At 46.8% G+C, this 25,131-nt stretch overlaps 1 protein-coding gene and 1 long non-coding RNA gene across 3 annotated transcripts in view; both read right to left on the bottom strand.

The window, feature by feature from the left end:
* The window catches only part of LOC119160793 (receptor-type tyrosine-protein phosphatase F), a 223,567-nt gene that overhangs the window by 40,304 nt on the left and 158,132 nt on the right, over nt 1-25,131 (bottom strand). The gene's annotated exons all lie outside the window — the stretch shown is intronic.
* On the bottom strand, nt 1,942-3,830 carry LOC142775010 (uncharacterized). Its single transcript, XR_012886633.1, has 3 exons — nt 3,293-3,830; nt 2,270-2,375; nt 1,942-2,140 (listed from the first exon to the last, which is right to left on the bottom strand). It is a non-coding gene; the product is annotated as an uncharacterized LOC142775010 (long non-coding RNA).

The raw sequence follows: 25,131 nt of genomic DNA on the forward strand, positions 1-25,131 counted from the left end.
GAAGCGACCACCGCAAGAAGACCCACAATAAAAAAACGTCTGCTTGATTTAGAGCACAAAATTCCCCAATGTAAACAAAAACATTAAACTACCTTACAACATTCTGGAACAAAGTGGACTTCTGAAACGCGCATTCCAATCCACACCAGGCGTCGTTTACCGACGACCACATAACCTCAAAGACACACTTGTCCACTCTCAAATTAACATATCACCCCCCGATAATTCATGCCCACCTTAATTAAAGCCAAGATGTCTTGTATGTAAGGCGATGCGAGAAACACGCAAAGCAACCAGCACACAATCCAAGTTTTCGATTAACATACGAGGAAACCCCACATGCGATTCCTCTAATTTGGTATACCTACTCGAATGAAACGTGTGTGCTATGCAGTACATCGGGCAAACAGAAACACCATTTAGGGTTCGCTTCAATAGTCACCGAGCCCATGCGAAATCAGCTCCAATTGTACCTGTATCAAAATATCTCAATGTTTCTGACCAGGCATTCGACAAACTATCAGTAACGCTCTAAGAGACGGGATTTAAATCGAATCGAAAACGTGAACAACAAGAGTCATACCTTATCTTGCAGTTTAACACCCTCGATATAGGAATAAATGAGAATCCTGGTACACTTGCAGCAATTAAAGCATTAGAAAACAATAACGGCAATAATAAAAATAGTAACTGGGTTCACGGCACTGCAGCTGCGAAGGGCACTGGACAACTCAAAACAATTCCAAGTGTATCTACTCTTCCAGAGTGCAGCTATCAGCTGATTTCTGTATTCTTTTACTACCCAATCAATTGTGCCATGCATGACATGCCCAACAGCAATCCTGTGCACAGCCAGGAGGCCGTTACTGCACGCGTAATCCAGAAGCGGACAAGGAATTCGCATTGCACCCGCTTACCAGCCTCTGCCACAATACGCGGCACCCCTCTTTCTACGACGAAATGTTGACGGGGCGCCGAGTAGTTAAAGGCTTAAAACTTCCTGAAAAGCCCGCTTACAAGCATCTGCCGCAATAAGCGGCACCCCTCTTTCTACGAAGAAATGTTGACGGGGCTGCGAGAAGTAAAAGGCTCAGAACTTCCTAAAAAAGCTCTTTTTTGCCCCACACCGAACCGCCAGTGCCAGGAGACGCCGTCTGGTCGGGAAAAATGCGTTAGTGAAAAGAAGCATACGCAGACCACTGACATCAGAAAGGTGAAGGGGAGAAATCGGAGAGAGAGATGAAGAGGGGAAGTGGAAGGAAGAGTGGAAGGGAACACCCTAAAGGAGTCCACCTTATTTTCTTTTTCTTTGTTTTCTTTTTCTTTTTTTGTGTCTTTTTCCTCTTTCCTTTCCCTCTGATTTGAGATTGTATAAAGCTGAGCACCAACAAACTGTACCTTTAATCCTGATGAATGCCAGACTCTAGGCCGAAACGTCGAAATAAACGACGTAACGACGTTGTGACCGTTCACGGAGGATCTACTGGACTATATATATATATATATATATATATATATATATATATATATATATATATATATATATATATATATATATATATACTTCAAGGCAAAAGGGTGTTCAAAGGGTGTGTGTTTTGTCCTTTTGGGGACTAATTGGGCTGCCACAACCATTTTACCTTTAAGGACTAACGGCACCGGGCCTAACTGTGAATCCCCACATTTACACCTTACCGGGCAACCGTTAGTCCTCACAGTTGCACCTAGCGGGACGAACGGTTGATCCACTACAATATTTCAATCGAATTAACTTTTCTTCCCCAGTTCAAACATTGTTTTTTGTTTATTTTCCGCCAGGCCTAATACATTTTTCGCCTGTTTTTCTGCGCAGTGAGCAACAAATTGCGCAGAGAAGAACACGCGAAAAAGCCACCTATTTGTAACTGCTTTCGCAGTGACGGCAACAACGAACAACAAAAGTGAGACATTGAAATCTTTTATTTTTCTACATACACATGAAGTTTCTCCATTCTTTCAAGTAAATTCATGGTGAAGTGTACAAGTCTAGTCTCGTTGTCAAATCTCGTTCAGTCCTTTGGGAGCTCCTCCGACGGAAGCGATAGATGACAGGCATTGCAGACGCCAGCGCACGCACCCTTCTGCCTTTGTGTTCCCACGGCTGCACGCACAATATTATAGTAAAAATAGTTAGACACACGTGACCGAAGACGGAGATTTACTCATATGACAAGTACGTGCACGTTATTATAAAAACAAGCGTTTTATTATGACACACAAATAACTTTACCTTCACATCTCGCATAGTCCCCCTGAAGCTGCTCTGACGAAAGAGATGAATGACGGGCATCGCAGACGCCAGCGCACACAGTCTTCAGCACGGTGTGTGCCAACGACTGCAAAATAAGTAGGTTAAATAGTGAGTCTCACGTGACAGATGATGAATACAATTGCCTATGAGAAATACGTGCAAGGTGAAGTGAAAACATACGTCAGATATGACATGCTAATAATTTCACCGTGATGTCACACATTGTCAAGACTCATTTCAATCCCCGTAGCGCAAGAGCTTAGGAGCAGCGGCCGCAGCCACAACTCCGCGCACCTCCGTGCCGCTAACAAGTCGGCGAGTCCTAAGCGAGCGACGTCCTTCAGCTCGAGCAAGCGCACGCGAGACCAAACACGGTGTTGCACGCGGAGTGTCTGCCGCCAGTGAACTTCGAACAGGAGAGCGAGCGTACGCTCGGCCTTCGCCACGAACAGCCCTGAGCTGGTTTGGAGCTAGCGCCGAAGAAATCGACGGTGATGCGGCCCTTTTCCACAAACTCGAGCGAGTGGAGCGCGCAAGCGCGAGTCCGCCACCGCGGCCAGCGAATGGCGCCGAGCTGCTTGCGATCGACTCTAATGGTGACTAATTTTCAGTGAGTTCCAACGCTAGCGAAAGCTCCGCCAGCCCGTGCTGGTCGACTTACAGCGTGCGACATACTACAACCAAGCTCTTTACGAGAACCCACAACGTGTTTTCGACGACTGCCAACACAGCGACGAGGTCTCAGCCTAATATCGTCAACCCGGAAGCTAATCGCGGCGGCGAAGACAGGCGAGCACTTCATGAGTGAGCGCACGGCAGGCCGATGGCAATGGCGGTCAATTTCCAGGCAGTCGCAAAGCACAGGCGAACTGCAGACGCCGAAGCTGACCTTCGCAATGCATTTCGTGCGTGCGATGTAAAACACGAACGAGCCCGTTGCCGGCAAGCGAAATCCGTATCGCACACGCGACAAGTAGAGTATAATAAAGAATGATAACCTACTTGCCGTAGACTCCAGCGTTGTTTTCAGCCCTGAGTCGGACTGAAGTATATATCCGATAGGCCTGCTGACTTCTCGGCCGCCATATTGGCCTCTCCAACTGTTGCTGTAGTGTGTTGGTCGGGCCTATCTTGAAGCCAGAGATATACAGCGTGGCATCGTGACGTGTTGAGGCTCGCTCCAGACTTCATGGGTGCAGCCAAACGCAAAAGCAGCAGCCCACGCTCATCCAAGCGTACACGCAAGCACCACGTTGTAATTCTTAGATCGTCGAACCCAGGCGGGTGTGGTCGAGCACTCCGAGTGCGATGCATCGCGAACCATCGCCGGAAATATATGGGGAAAGACTGAGCGAGCAGACGAGGTGAAGGACATGTGTTCTGTGGAGAAGGAGTGTTAGTCACCTTGGTAACGCTTTTCGCGCTGCCTGTGATCCCCGGCGGTTTATCCTTTTGGAGACTAAGTAGTTTCACACTGCACGCTTTCCTCTGCGGTTGCTCCTCAACGGTCTATCCGTTCATCGCGCGCGCCTATATTGGGCTCCGTTACTCCTTTGCAGGTAATCTTGCCTTATATGTATATATATATATATATATATATATATATATATATATATATATATATATATATATATATATATATATATATATATATATATACTGTGATGTAACGGTGAAGGCAACCTTTATTAGGCCCAGAAAACACGATGAAGCGACCACACCCATGGCACAGAACTCAGGCAAACCAAGTCCCCACCCCAGATGAAGATGACGATCACTCATAATGATGAACGTGTGTAAATATAGTAGATGTGCTTAATGAATGCCGACCCGACCCTAACTCTCTCCCCCCACATGGAAGCGGTAAAGAAGGCTTCATGCGGGATACGTGGACTATTTCTGCTGCCCTGCAGCGGCGGTCCGTTGGAAGAAGAACGGGTGCCACGTGATAATTCACAGAAGACGCTTGCTTCAAGACAGTGTAGGGGCCAATAAAACGTAATTGGAAATTCTCGCACAGGCCAGGAGTGCTATTGGGTGTAAGAAGAAGGACTTCGTCGCCAGGGCTGAAGGGTACGGCACAATGAAAGACATTATATTGTCACAGGTAATGGGTATGAGCCATCAACTGTAGGTGGAATCCCTTGGAAGTGAAGAAAGAAGAGGGCTTTTGCGTCCTGGTCTGAGGGCAACCAAGGCGTCGTTTCGTCGCTGTCTGTTATTACGTTCGCGGCAATATTCAAGCTTGCGATCCTGTTGCTTGGCTTTAGTGTTGACGCGAGCCAGCTGGCGGCTATGAAGTAGACGAGACACGTATTCTTCACTTGAAGATAAACATGGTTTAACAGGCACAGAGAAGAACGAAACATCGAGGAAAGAAGAGGGGAAGCGACCGTGGACGAGGTGCCCCGTCGTGGTGGTCTAGCGGCTAAGGTACTGGGCTGATGACCCGCAGGTCAAGGATTCGAATCCCGGCTTCGGCGGCTGCATTTCCGATGGAGGCGGAAGCGTCGTAGGCCCGTGTGCTCACACTTGGGTGCATGTTAAAGAACCCCAGGTGGTCAAAATTTCTTGAGCCCTCCACTACGGCGTCTAGCTCTCATAATCATATGGTGGTTTTCGGACGTTAAACCCCACATATCAATCAATCAAATCAACCGTGGACGAGGTAGAACGGCGAGTAACCGCTTGTGCGCTGTACAGAGGTATTATACGCAAAAGTGACAAATGGAAAATGGTGTCCCAGTTTCTGTGGTCCGGTTTTATATACATCACTTTCATATCTCACAATGTACAATGAAAGCGCTCAGTCAGGCCGTTCATCTGAGGTTGGTAACTGAAGCTTGTTTTGTGTGTAGTGCCGGATGCCTTGAGCACTTCTTCGACGAGTTGTGAAAGAAATACCCTTTCACGGTCGCTCAGGATTACACGAGGAGCTCCATGACCAAGGAATATTGCTCGAAAGGTGAAGTCAGCCACTTTTGAAGCTGATGCAGAAGGCACAGGAGCTGTTTCGGCGTAGCCGGTCAGGTGGTCGACAGCTGTAACTATCCATCAATTGACCGTGACAGTCATAGAAAGCGGACCGTACAGATCAACGTCTACTACCTCCAATGGTTGCAGGGGACACGGGAGCGCTTGTAATTGTCCACTTCGAGTTGATGTAGGTAGCTTGCGACACTGACAAAGGGCACAGAAGGCAACGTACTTCGCGACACAGGTGGACAAGCCCGACCAGTAGTAGTGACATCTTATGCGGTCATACGTTTTCTGGAAGCCCTAGTGTCCAGCGAACATGTCGTCGTAATATGTCTTGACGACTTGAGCCCGAAGAGAGCGAGGTAGAACGGGCACCCAGCGTTGACCATCAGGGTGGTAGATATGACGGTACAAGACGTGGTTGTTGAGCTTGAATTGCGTCAGCTGTCAGCGAAGACAGGCGTTAGGGGACCGGCAAGTCCCGTCAAGACGGTCTATGATGCGGTGGCAGTAAGGGTCAGCACGTTGGTGAGATAAGAACAAACCACACTCGCTTGGAGAAGTTGGGTCCACAGTAGCTAATGACGAAACATGTAGGGAAGAGACGGCCAAAAGCTTCTCGAGTGCTGCAGTGGTGTGTTTGTTAAGTGGCTCCGAAGAAAGCGGGCAACGCGAAAGTGCGTCGGCGTCTTGATGTTTGTTTCCCGACTTGTATGTAATCGTGAAGTCGTATTCTTGTAAGCGAAGAATCCAGCGGCATGCGGCCGGACAAGTTCTTGATTGTCGAGAGCCCGCCCAAGGCGTGATATTCCTTACCCGCAGTAACGTGGCGGCCGTGGAGATAAGGTCGAAACTTTCGTATCCACCATACGACCACTAGACGCTCCTGTTCGGTGATGGTATAATTCTTTTCAGCAGGGGTCAGTGCACGGCTCGCGTATGCGACGACTTTCTCACGTGAAGATTTGTCTCGCTGTAGGAGAATTCCACCAATGCCTTGAACACTAGCGTCTGTTTGCAAGAGCGTAGGCGCGGTTTCGTCGAAATGGCAGAGGACTGGTTCGGATGTGAGTGCACACTTCAGTTGGGCGAACGCCGCTTCACAATCAAGAGACCACACAAAAGCGGCGCCTGATCCCAGCAACTTGTGCAATGGTGAAGCTATTGAGGTGAAGTCTCGAATGAATCGGCGAAAATAAAAAGCGAGGCCGACGAAGCTGCGCAAATCTTTGGCTTTTTCAGGACGCGGCAAGTGTTAGACAGCGGAAATCTTGTCTGGATTGGGACGAACACCGTCCTTGCTTACGACGTGGCCTAACACTTTAATCGTCTTGCTCGCAAAACGGCACTTCTTGGTGTTCAGCTGAAGGCCTGCGTTTGCAAGGCACGTGAGAACTTCGTCCAGTTGTTTCAAGTGCTGAGGGAAGGTTGACGAGAAAATGACGATATCGTCTGAATAGCTCAAGCAAGTCTTCCATTTCAAGCCTCGTAAAACTGTATCGATCATGCGCTCGAATGTTGCTGGAGCATCGCAAAGGCCGAATGGCATGACTTTGAATTCATACAGCCCATCTAGTGTTAACCTTTGTCTTCCTCGTGCATGGGTATTTGCCTGTAACATGAACGCAGGTCTAGGCTTGAGAAGTACTCGGCACCTTGCAGTGAATCCAAAGCATCGTCTATGTGCGGCATGGGGTAAACATCCTTGTGGGTAATCTTAATAAGTGCTCTGTAGTCCACGCAAAATCGCACGGAGCCATCTTTTTTCCTTACTAAAACAAGAGGGGATGACCAAGGACTTGCGGAGGGACGTATAATGTTCCGTTGCAGCATATCGGCTACATTTTGTTCAATGACCTCGCGCTCGGACGAAGAGACGCGATATGGTCGATGGCGTACGATGGAAGTGCCATCGGTCGGGATACGGTGCCTAAAAATGGACGTCTGTCCCAGAGATGAGGAATGGGCATCAAACAATCTCCTATACTTTTGTAGCAAGGCCAGAAACTCAATAATCTCTGAAGAGGTCAGCTCTGGGCTAATAGTCGCAGCAAGAACAGAAGCGCTTGATGAACGTCCAATAGAAGGAAGGTCAGAACACGCTGGCATAAGCGGGACAACAGATACAGGTCGGGATTTGGTACCGCAAGCCGTTCTGGTGCCTTTAGGAATTAGAATTTTCTCAGACGTCTGGTTTGTAGCGTAGAAAAGTCCGGAGCCATTTTGGAACCGCGCTAGACCTGAAGCAAGGGCTATACCTCTTGCGAGACAGCGTGCAGATGGTTGGACAAACACGTCACCAAAGTCGAACACATTAGACGTGATGATAACTATTCGCTGATGACCAGGTGGTAGCTCGGTATCTTCCGCTAGTGAGCAAGCGAACGGGCTTGTCATCCGCATAAAGGGCATAGTCAGTTTCCATCATATGAACAACATTTTCTCGACAGCAGATGGAAGCGTTCGCCGTAGACGGAAAATCCCAGCCTAATATAAGCTGGTGGGCACACGAACTCAGCACGGCAAATTGCAAAAAATGGAGAAGACCAGCTATGAAAACACGGTGGTACACATAGCGGCAGGTCTAATGCCGTCCACTTGATCAGCGAGCAGTGTAGGTCCATCATAAGGGGTGGTGACTTTTCGTAGACGTGAACACAAGGAACGATCAATCACAGACAAACAAGCACCAGTGTCTATTAAAGCGTCGACGTACACACCTTCCATTAAAACAGCTATCGTATTATAAGGATGCACTGGAGGCATTTCTGTCTTTTCGTTCGATGCAGATTTTCCTCCAAAAGCTGCAGAGGTTAGTTTTCCGAGTGTTGGTGGGTGAATTGCGAGACAGGTCGCAATGGAGACGTGGAGTGGTGGAGGGGTGATGGTGAGCGGCGTCTAGTAGAGTGGTAGGAAGTGGTTGGCACAAATGTCGCAGTTAGAGACGGCGAGCGACGTAGCGCCGGATCATAAGAACGACGTTGGAAAGCGTACCAGCTTGTCCCATCATACCGTCCATACGTGTCGAGTCCACGACGCTCGTCCTGCTCACGTTTCCGACAGAAGCATACAATGTGGCCCTGAGAGCCGCAGTAATAACAGATCGGATGAGGCGGCTGCCTTGGTGGGTGAAAGGGCTGGCTAGGCGCACTCGTAGTTAACGAAGCCAGTGGGACAGGCGTCCAGTGTGCGGGCATAAGTTGTACGATGGTTGGTGAGCCAGCGAGCCCTTGTGCGTACGTCGGCTAGATTCGAGGTACTGGAGAGTCTACATATGCTGGCCAGGTCATGGACGCCAACTCCTCTTTGATAACGTCGCGCAAAGCAGTGTTGGAGGGGGTAGGTGGACTCGGTGTCGTTGAGAGGCCGAAAGATTGCAGCTCCTCCCGTATAATCGCCCGGATCATGGCACGCAATGAGACATCAGTCGTGGTGGTGTTTTCAGCGCTGGCCGGCGGTAACCGTTGGGACTCAAGTTCCTCTGGGTGTTGGCAAGTGGCAACGACGTCAGCGACTGTGGTCGGTCTTTGTATAACCAAGGCATTGAACGCGACAGTGCCAATGCCTTTCAATAGATGACGAACTCTCTTTGATTGAGACATGGACGTACTGAAACGGTGACATAGAGCAAGCACAACCTCTATGTACGATGTGTAAGACTCGCCGCATTGTTGCTTGCGAGCATCCAGTGTCTTCTTCGCGAAAGCTGAACGAACCACCGGGGTGCCGAAAGTTTGGCAAAGCTGTTTCTTGAAACGTGTCCAGTCCGTGATGTCCGTTTCATAATTGAAAAACCATGTTTTCGCTACGCCTGTCAGATAGAAAGAAACACGGCGAAGCTTGGTAGGATCATCGCAGTTGTTAATGAAACTCGCTCGATTGAACTGGTCCAACCAAACCTCCACATCTTCACCTCGAAGTCCGGCGAACGTGGGCGGCTTACGCTGGTGCGCGGTGATAATCCACGATGGATAGGCCGCGGTAGCCGGAGCCGTGGAGGTAGACGCAGAAGCGCCGGTTGGCTCGTCCTAAGGGACGTTACCGGACACCTGGCATAAACGACGACCTCAGCGGAGTTCCAGGAGGCAGAGTGGGCTTGTAGAGGACGGAAGATCATAGAGCACACTCTAACACTTGTGGTGTAACGGTGAAGGCAACCTTTATTAGGCCCAGAAGACACGATGAAGCGACAACAACACTCAAGACACAGAACTCAGACAAGCCAAGTCCCCAACGCAGATGAAGACGACGACCACTCATAATGATGAACGTGTGTAAATAGAGTAGATGTGCTTAATGAATGCCTACAATATATGTATATATATAAATTATATATATATATATATATATATATTATATATATATATATATATATATATATATATATATACAAATATATATATGTGTGTGTGTGTGTGCGTGTGCGAGAAATACGGTCAATGAGTTCGGTAGGAAATGCAGTCGAACAAAAGACGGCGACAAACGTATGAAACACAGTTTTTACTGACATTAGTAAAGATTGCGTTTCAAACGTCTGTCGCCTGATTTTTTTCGACTGATATATATATACCAGAGGAGGGGGTTGGAAGAACCGGCGGAACGCGTCAGTGACAATTATCGGAAGGAATATACTTCAGAGTGCTTTTTAGGCTACGGGGGGAAGTTAATAAGAAATGAGCTGAGGCTGAGGAGTGAAACTTCACAATGTATCACTAGAATGTGCTTAGTTTAGCCACCTGGACTCAAAGGCCTTAGCTTGATTTTATGTTGATTGGCCACTCGTTTGTGTGTGCACTTTTTTTGCACAAAGTGCACGGGATATGCATTGGTGGAAGTCGGCACAGGCACACGTGGTCGTTTGACCACTTATTAGTGTGACCTAATTATCAGTATACCATAGGTTGTTTGGCCATGCACTGCTGTATGTGTGCATTTTTTCTTTCTCTCTTTCTCGGCTGGACGATGACATAAAAGCACGTCATAGGTGACTAAATTTCGTCTGACGACGATCGGTAGTCGATCGTAGTATCAGCAATAAACAAGTTTTTAAAGCGTATATATATATATATATATATATATATATATATATATATATATATATTGTCCCGACGTCAAGAGAGAGGTCGTACTAGAAGACGCTGAGAAAACAGCAGCGGGTCGGTCTTTTTGTTAACCGCGTGAGAGAGAGTTCCTCATCTTTGTCGTTGTTGCATTCTGCATAAAAGCGTGCAGATGCGCGTATGCGTGGTTGTTGTCGCCTTCGTCTTTTTCGCGGGACGCACGTGACATTTGCCTCCCTCCAAAAATGGCATCGTCCCGATGCGTAGCCAAGGCACTCTACTTATAAAAACGCACATATGCACCGGCACGCACAGGACAAACAAGAGTTAGCTGGACAAGTAGGGTTTCATCCGGATGACATGCACGATTTCGGGTGCGCAGTTTCGGCGACTGGAACTGCAATTGCCGTCAGGAATAACTTCGTAGTTGATGTCGTTCAATCGTCGGGTGACTCGATATGGGCCAAAGTATCGTCGTAATAGCTTTTCTGAAAGTCCGCGTCGACGTATTGGGATCCAGACCCATACCTTGTCGCCTGGTTTGTAGGTTACCAATTTATGTCGTAGGTCGTACCGTTTCGCATCTTTGTGTTGCTGGTGACAAATACGCACGCGGGCTAGCTGTCGGGCTTCTTCGGCACGCTGACCAAATTCTTCGGCGTCAGCGTGAGTGTCGTCACACTCGTGCGGCAGCATAGCGTCCAACGTTGTAGTGACTTCGCGCCCGTGTATTAAACTAAACGGCGTCATTCCGGTAATTTCCTGCCGGGCAGTATTATAGGCGAAGGTCACATAAGGCAAGATTTCGTCCCAGTTCTTGTGTTCTGTGTCGACATACATGCAGATCATGTCTGCGAGGGTCTTATTAAGCCGCTCTGTTAGTCCGTTTGTTTGTGGGTGGTACGCCGTTGTTCTCCGGTGAGCTGTACCACTGAGCCTGAGAACCGACTCCAAAAGTTCTGCCACGAACGCAGTTCCTCTATCCGTGATGAGAACTGTTGGAGCACCATGCCGAAGGACGACGTTTTCTATGAAGAAATGAGCCGCTTCTGCTGCTGTGGCCCTCGGCATGGCTTTAGTTTCTGCGTAGCGAGACAAGTAATCAGTGGCGACAATGATCCATCTGTTTCCTGTGGTAGAAGTTGGGAATGGGCCCAGGAAATCCATTCCGATTTGGGCGAATGGCTTTGCTGGTACTTGAACGGAATGTAATAAGCCTGCCGGCCTGCCGGGTGGTGCTTTGCGTCTTTGACAGTCGGCACATGTTTGGACGTGATGTTTTACAGCAGCAGGTAGGTTAGGCCAGTAGTAACTGTTTTGCAGACGGGACAATGTTCGAGTGTAACCGAGATGACCAGAGGTGACTTCATCATGGCAGGCTTCCAGAATTTCTTTTCGCAGTGATGCAGGGACGACGAGCAAGTATGGGCTGCCGGTGGGAGAAAAGTTTTTCTTGTATAGGACGTCGTTCCTTAAACAAAAAGATGGCACTCCTCTCGCAAAAATTCGCGGCACGTCTTCCCGTCGTCCTTCTAAGAAATCAATAAGCGAAAGCAGGTCAGGGTCACGGCGCTGCTCTTGTGAGATAGTGGCCGCGTTGATGACTCCCAAGAATGCGGCGTCCATAGACTCGTCATTAATAGCGGCAGGCTCAACGGGTGACCGCGAGAGACAGTCTGCGTCGGTGTGCTTCTTCCCTGATTTATAAATAATGGTCATATCAAACTCCTGAAGCCGAAGGCTCCAGCGTGCTAAACGGCCGGATGGGTCTTTCAAGTTAGTGAGCCAGCAAAGCGAGTGGTGATCACTGACGACCTTGAATGAGCGGCCGTACAGATACGGTCGAAATTTGAGAACCGCCCAAACCACGGCGAGGCACTCTTTCTCGGTAGTCGAGTAGTTCTCTTCCGTGCGAGAGAGAGCTCTGCTGGCATAGGCTATCACTTTCTCGGAGTTATCTTGCCATTGTATCAGTACGGCGCCCAGGCCTACATTGCTTGCGTCGGTGTGAAGTGCTGTTGGCGCTTCCTGGTCAAAGTGTGCCAGAACCGGAGGTGTTTGGAGGCGTTGGCGTAATTCGTTGAACGCTGTTTGTTCCTTTTCGCTCCAAAGAAAGGGGACATCCTCTCGTGTGAGCCGCGTCAGAGGCGCCGCAATAGACGAAAAGTTGGCGATGAATCGTCGGTAATAAGCGCAGAGGCCTAAGAAGCGTCTCACTGCTCTTTTGTCAAGCGGTGCGGGAAACTTTGCGACAGCGTCGATTTTGTCCGGGTCAGGTCGAACACCTTCGTGGCTGACCACGTGGCCTAAGAAGCAAAGTTCGTTGAAACCGAAATGGCACTTCTCTGGCTTTAAAGTCAGGCCAGCCGAACGTATAGCTTGTAGAACTGCGAATAATCGACTTAGGTGTTCCTTGAATGTAGCTGAGAAGACGACAACGTCGTCTAGATAAACCAAGCATGTCTGCCACTTAAGTCCCGATAGCACAGTGTCCATTAAACGCTGAAAAGTGGCTGGCGCTGAGCATAACCCGAATGGAAGCACTTTAAATTCATAAAGACCGTCGGGCGTCACGAAAGCAGTTTTCTCACGGTCTCTCTCGTCGACCTCTATTTGCCAATAGCCACTTCGCAGGTCCATCGATGAGAAATAGCGTGCATGCCGCAGCCGATCAAGAGAGTCATCTATACGTGGCAGTGGGTAGACGTCTTTCTTCGTTACTTGGTTTAACTTGCGGTAATCTATACAGAAACGCAAGCTGCCGTCTTTCTTTTTAACCAATACCACGGGGGATGCCCAAGGACTCTTGGAAGGCTGTATTACGTCATCTTGGAGCATCTTCTGAACTTGCTTTTGGATCTCTTCACGTTCTTTCGGAGCCACACGGTATGGGTTTTGACGGATCGGTCTCGTATTTTCTTCAATGATGATTCGGTGCCGTGTCAGTGGTGTTTGCTTGACTTTCGACGTGCACGAAAAACAATTTTTGAACTGGTGTATCAGCTCTAGTAGGCGCTGTTTTTCCGAGGCTGACAGGGTTGAGGAAATGTTGACAGACAAAGGTGTCGAGGCTGGGATGGTCGCCTCGTCCGGTTGGAAAGCGAAGCAATCTCTGGCTTGGTCCACGTCGTCGTAGTAGGCAATCGCGGTGCCCTTCTGGATGTGACGACGCTCGTTGCTGAAGTTGGTGATGAGGACTTCTGCCCGCCCATCAATTAGTGCCAGAATGCCTCTCGCTATGGAAACACCTTGCGTAAGCAATAGCGTGTCTATTCGCTCCGCTATCACCTCCTTACGGCACGGCCATTCACACAACACCGACACAAGGCAGCAAGATCTCGGCAAGAGCATCACATCATCGGCTACACGTAAACGTTGCAGTTGTTCTTCAGTGGTGGCGTCGACGTAAGGATGGGAGGAAAAGGTGACGATACGTTCTGGGATGTTGATGATAGCACCGTACTCTCGCAGAAAATCCATACCCAAAATTAACTCTTTACAACAGTCCGGTAAAATGACAAATGTGGCGACGAAGTTCGAATCATCGATTACGAGCCGAGCGGTGCATTTACCGGTTGGCGTCATTAGCTGCCCACCAGCACTCCTTATGCTCGGCCCACTCCACGGCGTCTTAACCTTCTTAAGGCGGTCGGCGAGCTCTTGTCGCATAATAGAGAAGTCAGCACCAGTGTCAACCAGTGCTGTTACGTGGTGTCCGTCTATAATAACGCTGAGGTCGGCACGTACAAATTCATTGGCAGTAGTACTCGTGGTTGTTGTCGTCTTCGTCATCACCGTCGTCACGTCGTCTTTGTGTAGAGGCAAGGGGGTCTTTTTGGCGTCTCGGCAATTGGCAACCTTGCCCCCGGAGGTCGCGGCAGTTAGTTTCCCTGGCACGGGCTTGGGGAGCGGTTTCTGATGGCGTCCGCGTATCTTTGGCGATTCGGGGAATTCTGACCTCGTGCAGGTGAGGGAGACCGCCAGCGACGACTTGGTGAAGACGCTTGGTTGGTCGGTAGGTGATCAGCACCATGGTCACGAGGGTCTTCAGAGTAAAAAGAAGCGGGCCGAGAAAAGTTTCCAAACCGGGTTTCTCGATGACGGCAGTAGCGCGAGATGTGGCCTGGTTCGCCGCAGTTGAAACAAAGGGGTCGACGGTCGGCAGTGCGCCACAAGTCGGTCCGACGTACTGGTGGTCGCCGCACAGGTTCACGCTGCCACCACGGCAAGGTAACGGGCCACGGCTGAAAGGGTGGTTCTTCTGGGGCAGGCGGATGACGGCGCACGGCATCAGCATAGGACAGTGGACGTGGTTCGGGTGGTGGCGCCGGTGATGGAAAGGCTTGCCGTAGTTCCTGGCGCACGATTTCTGCAACAGAAGCAACTGGGGGATCGGTAGACGGAAGGCCGAGGGCCCTCAGCTCTTCCCGCAGGATTTGCCGAATCATTTGCCGTAAAGAGTTTTCGGAAACGGCAGCGTTTTGAGCGGCGGCACCAACAGGCGTTTGGTCGGGCAGGCGGTCAAAGTGGCGGCATCGTTGCCGAAGCGCCCGCTCAATGACAGTCGCCTCTTTGATGAATTCATCCACTGTTGTTGGCGGATTTCGTACAAGGCCGGCGAAAAGCGGTTCCTTAACTCCCCGCATCAGATGACGAACTTTCCTTGCCTCGGGCATGTCAGGGTCAGCGCGGCGAAATAGGCGGACCATATCCTCAGCGAACATGGCCACGCTTTCGTTCGGCTTTTGCATGCGGGCTTCGATCATCTGTTGTGCGAGATCCCGTCGGTCCGCACTCAGGAACGTCTCGAGAAGCTTTTGGCGGAAATCGTCCCAGGTTTGGAAAGTAGGCTCCCTGTTCTCGTACCATGTGCGAGCGCTATTTTCCATTGCGAAGTAGGCACGGCCAAGTTTTTCTTGCACGCTCCAACGATTCACCACAGCGGTCCGCTCGAACTGGTCGAGCCAGTCCTCGACATCTTCATACGGTTCTCCACGGAAGACTTCGGGAACACGAGGAGTCTCAAAAGTTACCTGGTAAGGGTGAGTCGTTTGGGCCGGGGCCGGGGGAAGATTCGCAGACGCTGAAGGGGCCGCCATGTTGGTAACAGGAGATGCCGTCAAAAGTTCTGGGCTTAGGCCTAATAGGCGCCGGCTGAATCGGTGTACTGGAGTCGCAACAAGACGTTGAGGCTCCGGACTGGGTGTACGGTCCCGAACAACGCTTTCTTGCATCAGGTTGCAGGCCCCAGCACCTCCACCAGTGTCCCGACGTCAAGAGAGAGGTCGTACTAGAAGACGCTGAGAAAACAGCAGCGGGTCGGTCTTTTTGTTAACCGCGTGAGAGAGAGTTCCTCATCTTTGTCGTTGTTGCATTCTGCATAAAAGCGTGCAGATGCGCGTATGCGTGGTTGTTGTCGCCTTCGTCTTTTTCGCGGGACGCACGTGACAATATATATATATATATATACACACACAATGCTAGCCGGCCAAGAATTTTAGGAATAGGAGCCATCACGGGAAGCCTGCTCGCTATGCAGACAGCCTAATTAGTTCCATTTTTGCTAACTTTAGTTCATATGTCAAGGACACTATCCACTTTTCGCGTGACGTTGTAAATATATGTGTTCCGAGTGATGCTCTTCTGGTGACACTGGATGTAATATCACTGTACACAAATATACCCCATGCGGACGGCATTCGTTGTGTACTGCAAGCATACAACGACTTGGTAAATGACAAACCCATCGACGATTCCACCTTAGGCACTATTTTAGCACTGATGTTCGAGCTTAAGAACTTTCATTTTAACGGTGAATATTACATTGAAACCAGCAGCACCTCGATGGGCGCAAAAATAGGTCCCAATAATGCGAACATCAACATGGGAATTCTAGAAAATAAGTTTCTCGCCACTTGTGACCTTAAACCACTTTATAACAAACGCTTCATTGACGACATTTTCTTAAGTTGGCAACATGGTGAAGCGCCATTACTTTGTTTCATTGCTGACTTCAACAACGTAGAACCATCCATCTCCATTTCCTACTCTTATTCACCAGTCAGCATAAACTTCCCCGACGTCAATGTAGCTTTAGACAATGGTAAACTAACAACGAACCTTTACAGGAAGCCCACTGACCAACAAAGATATCTTCATTTTAAAAGCAGCCATGTCAAACACTGCAAAACAAGTATCCCCTAAAGCGAAGCTACCCGTTTTAAAAGAAATTGTTCAGACAACAGGGAATTCACTCGCAACTTTGACCAGCTCAGTAAAGCATTAACCGAACGGCAATATCCTTCACAAATGACCGACGACGCTCTCCAGCGGACCAAATGTCTCGATCGCAAAGAGCTCATCAGTAAGGACAAGCGATTAGTGCCACCTTCCTGAACTAACCTCGTTCTAGCGCATTCTGCTTCTATTCCTAACGTGTCGCATATACTCAGAAAACGTTACAACTTATTGACACAGAGCGATCAGCTTAAGGACATTTTCACAGAGTCACCACGAGTTGTATATCAAAGATCATGGAACTTGCGCGTCACTGTAGCTTCTTCCAAGACTAGATTCGTTGCTCCTGTTGGTTGTTACCCCTGCAACAAACCGCGATGCATATTTTGTGCGCACAAGACCGTTGCGACTGTTGCTAAAAGCACGGCATCTAACTTTTCACTTAAGATTAAAGGGGACTTGAACTGCGATAGCAGCAACATCGTTTAGTTACTTGAATGCTCAATCCGCCACATGCACTACATCGGCATGGGGGGTTTAACGTCCCAAAACCAACTTATGATTATGAGAGACACCGCAGTGGAGGGCTCCGGAAATTTCGACCACGTGAGGTTCTTTAACAGGCACCCAAATCTGAGCACACGGGCCTATAACATTTCCGCCTCCATCGGAAATGGAGCCGCCGCCGCCAGGATTCGAACCCGCGACCTGCGGGTCAGCAGCCGAGTACCTTAGCCACTAGACCACCGCGGCGGGGCCACATCGGCCAAACCGAGAATCCTTTCGCGTCCGTTTCAACAACCACAAATCGCACGTAAACAGTTTGCAACATTCCCCATTGTCCAAGCATTTTCATAGAGCAGGTTATTTCTTTGACAAGATAATGTAAACGTGATTAGAATCAGGCTTCAAATCCCAACATAATCGTGAAATTCGAAAATCTTTCTTGAGCCATAAATTCAGTAGTGTGTTATTCAGCATTAACGAATGCGTAGCAAAGTGTCATGCTTTTCTACGATGCCCTGACGTCCGCATTTTAGCGAAATATTTAAAGAAGCATTCCCAATGTACTGTGTCCTTCCTAAAAGTTATCACATATTTTTTTCATGCCTGATCATCGCCGTCAATATTCAATGTTACAAATGCATTTTTACATGCCCATTATTTTGTCTATTGTATCACATTCTTTTCTAATGCTCTTTTTAGTGTTGTCGTGGCTGTTTTAAAAATTTTGTGACACTCATATGCCGATCGCACGTATTTTGTACTCACCTGTTCATGCTTTCCCATAAAAGGAGCCACATACTGGTATTTCTGTTCATGCTGAAGAAGGCCGTGCCACGGCCGAAACGTCTAAAAAATTTTTTTTTCAATTTTCGTAAGGGTTTTTCTTTATTTCTATATATATATATATATATGTATATATATATATATATATATATATATATATATATATATATATATATATATATATATATATATATATATATATATATGGGAAGTGTATAACGAAGGGCTCGTTTTTCCGTATTTTGACACAATATTAATAAGATCTAACAGACGATAATGCAAAAGAATGTACAAGGTAAGTTATTAGAAAAAATTTTCTGAAAATAAGAAATAGAAAAGTGCGTAAAAGTAACTTGCCTTGGTATATATATATATATATATATATATATATATATATGTATATATGTATATGAAGGTTGCAGGTTTTCCTCCTGCCCACGGCCAGTTATCTTTTCACCCACTTTTCTTCACATTCACATTACCATTTGGTCAAATACCTTCCCTATACTTTCCTTGGCATTACTGTCTGTTAGATCTCATTATTTTGAGTCAAAACCAGGAAAAACGAGCCCTTATGTATACACATCTTTCCCTTATATATATATATATATATATATATATATATATATATATTTTAAGGATACAGGAGGCGCCACTAAGAATGCGTGTCACTCGTTTTAAAGAGCACCTGACACACGTGTGGAAAGAAATCATTAAGCGAACAAGTTGTTTATAAGTACAAAGCATGATAAGGCATAACATGACATGTACTACGGCCGGCACCTAGCAACGTTTAAAAAGAAACAAATATTTTAAAATTAAGCAAGTCAGCAAGGTAACCGAAATGTTATACTAAAGCAAGATATAGGTATATAAAAGACGTTAAATAAGCGCTACGTAACAAACCAATATAAACGGTATACTGTGACTTGAAAATTAAAAAAGATAAACTAAAAAAAAGGTGATAAAAGTTACACGGATAGGCAACTCAGAATTCCTACGTTTTCATTCACGCCAGACGCGTCGGTGTGAAATTTATACGTGAGAAATGATTCCCAGGCTCCTCTATTATAATTTGTGCGGAAACTAAATTCGAGTATTGTGACTTGTAGTTTTTTTCAAAAGAGATTGATTTATATGTGGGGTTTAACGTCCCAAAACCACCATATGACTATGAGAGACGCCGTAGTGGAGGGCTCCGGAAATTTCGACCACCTCGGGTTTTTAACGTGCACCCAATCTGAGCACACGGGCCTACAACCTTTCCACCTCAATCGAAAAAGTTTTCAGAAACAGTGGTCCGGGAGGTGCACGTGCTTTGAGATGGGCATTTGAAGCAAGGTGTCAGCATGAGATTTATGACTGTTAACACGCGTTCTAAAAGGCCCTTCTGTCTGCCTAATTGACTGTTTTTTCCATAGCACAGATTCGATCGTGTATATCACATTCATACTATCGCCGTCGAGATTCCCTTTGATTGTAAGGAAGATGTTTGAAATGGTACCTGTCGTGATCTGCGTATGTACGGGCATGCCTTGCATCACAGTTTTCGGCAAAGATTACACCCAATCTTGCCACGATAGTCTGTTTGTGACGACGATGATGAAAACATGCCTCGAATATTTTTAGCATTGTGATACACTGCTTTAGATGGTTCTGCGAAATTGAGGCTTTAGCTTGCATTATTATAGCATGTTGCTTCCTTAGCACACGAGAAACACGCGGAACGTCGCCATACTTACTAAGCAGCAGTGGCTACATGCTGTTATGGCCTGGAGCCGGAAAATTTCTTCGTGTTTTACAGTATTACCTGCATCGCTACTGACACGCAGCGCAACATATCAAGACCGCAATCGCACTTTTGCAAACTACCGAGAAGATTACGCCAAACAACGTGACCCCTACGTCACCGTGAAACGCCTACAAAATGAGCCTGGCATCGATGGAACAGACCACACTTACTCAGCAGCAGTGGTGACGTGCTGTTATGGCCCGGCGCTGAGCGATTTCTTCGTGTTGCACAGGTTAGTTTATACTTTGTATACTTAGTTATCATTAAGCCGGTGGTTGCCGCTGCTGCTGAGTAAGTCACCTCTTGAGTGCCGCCTGTGCTGTGAGAAGCTAGATACTAGTATTTCCTCTCACAAACCATGTAGTAGCGAAGACCAGTACTTGATGTGCTTTGAATGCAACTTTCATTACCATGTTAGAAGTTGTTCCAGGGTATCACTATCAGCGTATCAAAAAAAGACAAACGCCACTCTAAAAACATGGAAATGTGCTACGTGGAAAACCACAAAGGCTAGAGGAAGTCATAACACAACAAATTTTATCGACGAAACTCAAGTGAACCTTTCCCTTGAAATTAAAGCAATGAACTGGAAGCTTGCTGTGCTTCTTAAAATATAGGTGAAAGTAGATGCGCTAGATGAAACTAAGCAAATCGGTGACAGCGGTGAACAAGCAGTGCAGGAGATGACTAATAATTGTGAAGCCATTTCGTAAATGCAACAACAGAATGCCGATATTACAAGACTCATAAAATGCATAGAAACACTCGAAGTCAAAGTGAACGACATTGAAATCGGAAAGCTGAAACAAGAGCTTAATGACTTGGATCAGTACAGTCGACGACAGAATTTAGAAATACACGGTGTCCCCCACGACAAAAGAGAGAACTTGCTGGACAAACTTAATAGGCTAGCTGAGGAGCTTGACGTTTCACATCTTTCTGACCAGGACGTGGAAGCCGTTCATCGACTTTCATCCAAGAGCGAAACTGGTAATGCAAGCAAAACGAAGACAGTTCCACACATTTAGGCTGGTTTGGTTTGCGAAAGATTAGGGAAAGCTGGCAAGACAAGAAAAGTGAACTGAGGAAAACTAAATCAACAATATTTCTCAATGAAAACCTAACAGTGCAAAACAGGCAGCTTTTCTGGAAGATGAAAACAATAGCAGGCGAATAAAAGTATCAGTTTGTGTGGCATAGAATTGGTAAACTATTTGTTCGCCGTAGCCAACTTGATCGTGTAATCCGCATTATCACGATGGATGACCTCGAAAAGATTAAATAGGGCTCTCATGCATGCTACTTGCCATTGCACGTGACGTATAAGAATGGCAAGGCTCAATAAATGTTATGATAAGAACGCTTTTAGGGCTTCCGCTGTATAGTGTTCTAGAAACGATTTGTCTATTCTGCATTTAAATGCGGAAAGCCTAAAAAGTAAGGAAGAAAGCGTTTGTATGCTTATATTGATTTAAAATAGAACTTCGACATTTTGGTCTTTTCGGAAACATGGTTCACCGATGAATATGAAGTACAATTTCCAAGTTAGAGATGTACAACCGTATCCGGAAAAGAAAAACAAGGAAGTTTGGTATCATTTTATATAAAACTTACTTACATTTCTATACTGTGACAGAGTTTACAGTCGTAAACCCACACTACGAATCCCTCAGGATGCAGTGCCACCACTCTGTGATTGTGCTAATTTACAGGCCGTAATCTGGTGCCATAGATGCCGTTTTTAACTTTTTAGAATGTATGCTGAATTTTCGTTCCGACCTTGGTCTGGTTATCGTTATTACGGGTGATGTCTACATCAATATGCTGTTTCTAGAACACAACAAACAAGTTCTTCTTCATCTTTTTCTCTCCTATGGCCTTGAAAATGTAATTATTTACCGATAAGAGTAACAGATATCTCCAGAACTCTCAATGACCTATGATTTATCCCACAAACAAATGTCATAGAAGCTGGTGTTTTGCTATCTGATGTATGATGACAATGATGTGCGGTGTTGTATGGCGCAAGGTTCATTTGATGGCCGAAGAGTGCCAGGTCAGTCGACAAGTGATGCAAACAATGATCATGATAGGTGGCTGAAAAAGAACATTAAAATTCCTTGTGCTAATGAGGGCAAAAATACAGAAACAATAAAACCACGACATTGACGTGTAATATGTGCAATTATACTAAATGGCAAAATGTTGTGATAGTGAGACAATGACGGAGGTGCAGCCACTGTGGCAGCGACCTCTATTCAGAAGTCGTGCTACGGAGCACCTGTGTATAGTACGTTAAAAATATGTGCATCTGTTAGAAACTCCAGCAATGATTTATGAGAAAAAATGGGTTCTCTACCGATGAATATTGATGGGTGCAAGGGTATCTGTTGTCAGTAGGGATATAAAAAGGGCTTTTTTCTGAGAGAATCTAAATCACTGCACTGGACGAGGATGTGGAGAACAGCTCATGGTTCACCACATCACTCACAAAAAGGTTCATTGCCACCAGAAAAAGAGGTATGAATGTGTCGAGTGTGTGTGTCCTATCTGTAGTCTTGTATGTGTACTTGTGTGTAGCGTGACCTGGATACTGTTCGGTGATTTCCAATTCTCGGTTTGACAACATGCAGTTTGTTTTCCGTCTGCCTATCTCTTAGGCGCTGCCAGCACGCCCTGAGCTCCCGTCGTAGAAATGCTTTCTGATCATGCGCAGGGACAGCTACAGATCTATTGGCGTCAGCGTCGTCTTGAGCAGATACGGCCAGATGATCCGCCAACACGTTTCTAGCGATTTCGCGGTGCCCCGGCACCAGCATACTACAACATGTCGTTTAAGAGCATAGATTGTGCATAACAGAGAGTACAAGGACACAAGGACAGGAGTTTTATGTTTTCGCAGGACTTGTCGCCAGGGCCCGGGAGGCGATGGTGGCCAGAAGATTTCTAGAATAAGGGCCCCTCCCACCTAGGGTGACCCGGAGCTCACAAACTCGGGAACACTGTTTCGAAAAATAAATGTTTATTTCATCATCATCATCCCAGAGTTTTCAGAGCCGCCACTAGGCTCTGCGAATCTGTGTATATTACCACGCGTTCTAGTTGCAGTTTCTTTATCTGCCTGAAAGCGACAGATATCGCGTGAGCCTCTGTTGTGAAGATGCTTGTTTTGGAGTGCAGAATACTGGAGTTGGAGATGGATGGGTGAACAGCTGCATAGGACACACAAGTGTGAGACTTCGAAGCATCTACGAAAAATGCTGGAGTTCGAAGATGTGCGTGCGGATATGTACAGAAACTGCTTGTTTAGGGACTTCCATGAAAGATAAATTGCAGTCTATAACTTGCCACTTCGATAGTGGCAGATATGCTCCTGGAGCCATCAAACGTTCTAAAAGAGGCACAGCTGTTTCCTCAGCGAGCCTCCTGACAGGAACTGAGTAGGGCTGTCTCAGCGAAGGACGGTTATTGAACAAGGTACAGTTGGACAGATCATTAATTTGAGGGGGATGTTCCTCGTCAGCGTTAACCTTGAAATAGTATGTAAAAGACAGGTAACATCTCTGCAGGTGGAGCAACTATTCATTTGATTCTACGTACTGACTCTCAACGGGGCTAGTTCGAAATGCACCCGTAGAGAGGCGGATGCCTAGATGGTGGACAGGGTGGAGAATCTTTAAGCTGGATGCTGTCGCAGACTGATGGGTTATAGTACCGTAATCTAGGCACGTGCGTACAAGGCTTTTCTATAAATTCATCAGACATTTCCTGTCACTGCCCCACGTCGTTCGTGATAACACTTTGAAAATATTCATGGTTTTTAAACACCTGTATTTTAAGTACTTGATGTATGGGATGAAGGTTAGTTTTGTGTCTAATATTAGGCCCAGAAACTTATACTTGGTCTTCACAGACAGACGTTGACCATGAAGGTCAATCTCGGGATTGGGATGAATGCCCGCCCCTTTTTCGGCAGAAGAAGATGGAGGTACTCTTTGCGCGTTCAGTTTAAAACCATTCTCATCTGCCCATTGAGTGAACTTGTTCAAACCTAATTGAACTTGACGTTCACACACTGAGAGATTACAGGACTTAAAACCAACCTGCACGTCGTCAACGTATGTACAGTTAAACATATTTCATGAGATAACGAGGTGCAAAGAGTTCAATTTTACTATAAAAAGTGTACAAATTCATACACCTCCATGCGGCACTCTTGTTTCTTGAACAAATGTACGGGAAAACACAGCGGACACTCGAACACGGAATGTCCGCTTAGACAGGTAGCTTTCGATTATTTTCAACATTCTGCCCCGCACACCTAGGTGTGACAGGTCTCGGAGTATGCCAAAGCACCACGTAGTGTCATAGGTTTTCTCCATATAGAGGAACACAGACAGAAAAAAATTGTTTATGAATGAAAGCATCATAAATTTGTGCCTCGATACGAACAAGGTGGTCAGTAGTGGACTTACCTTCTCGAAACCCGAACTGGTATGGGTCAAGCAGGCCATTTGTTTCAAGGAAATGCATAAATAGTCTGTTCAGCATTTCTTCAAGAAGCTTCCGTAGGCAACTCGTAAACGCTATGGACCTGTAGGTTGATGCTGAAGATGGGTCCATGCCCAGTTAAGGAATCGGAGTAATGGCTGCTTCTTTCCAGGTGGAAGGGATCTCACGGGAAAACCAAACGGTAATATACAAAGAAAGGAGAGCTTTTTGGGTTGCGGGAGGCAGACGTTTGAGCATTTCGTATAATATGCGAAGAGCGTGGGGTGGTTTTGTTACAACAGTTTAATCATACTTGTAACTACGCTAAGAAGAAAGGTTCTTTGTATGCCTCATTGTTTGTAGATTTGCGTTCTATTTTCTGTTTTTCTGTTCTTGCTTTGTATCGTTGGAACGCTGTGCTGTAATGGGATGAGCTGGCGACCTCTTTGAAGTGTGCACCAAGAGAGTTCGCTTGGTCTTCCAAACCATTGCATTGTGTGTTTACTCGAGGAAGAGGATATAGTTGTCGTCCTACTACCCTACTGACCATTCCCCCGACTCTTGCTTCATGTGTATATGTATTGATTTCCTATAAAAACCTCTACCAGCTCTCCCTCCTGGCCAGTCTACGCATTCTTCTGGCTTTGAACTTGATGTTTTTAAACTTGACAAGATTTTCAGCGGTCGGCGAGTCTCGAAGCAGTCTCCATGCTTTGGTTGTTTGCGAGCATTGCGGCACTCACTGTTCCACGAGGGGACTCGTCGTTTTCCACCCAGTCCAGAGGTTTGTGGAGTTCACTTAGCAGCAGTTTCAAGTGCAAAAGCAGTGAATTATTGTACAGCTGCATCTAAGCTAGAACCGCATATGTCAGTCCAACTTAAGCTAGCAGCCTTGCAAAACTGGTCCCAATCAGCTTTTTCTATCAGCCATTTTGGAACATGTGGAGGAGTTTCATTTGGTACTGCTGAGCTCAGAATTACAGGATAGTGAT

This window comes from Rhipicephalus microplus, chromosome X, assembly GCF_043290135.1.
Source record: "Rhipicephalus microplus isolate Deutch F79 chromosome X, USDA_Rmic, whole genome shotgun sequence".
In the NCBI taxonomy this organism is placed as follows: domain Eukaryota; kingdom Metazoa; phylum Arthropoda; class Arachnida; order Ixodida; family Ixodidae; genus Rhipicephalus; species Rhipicephalus microplus.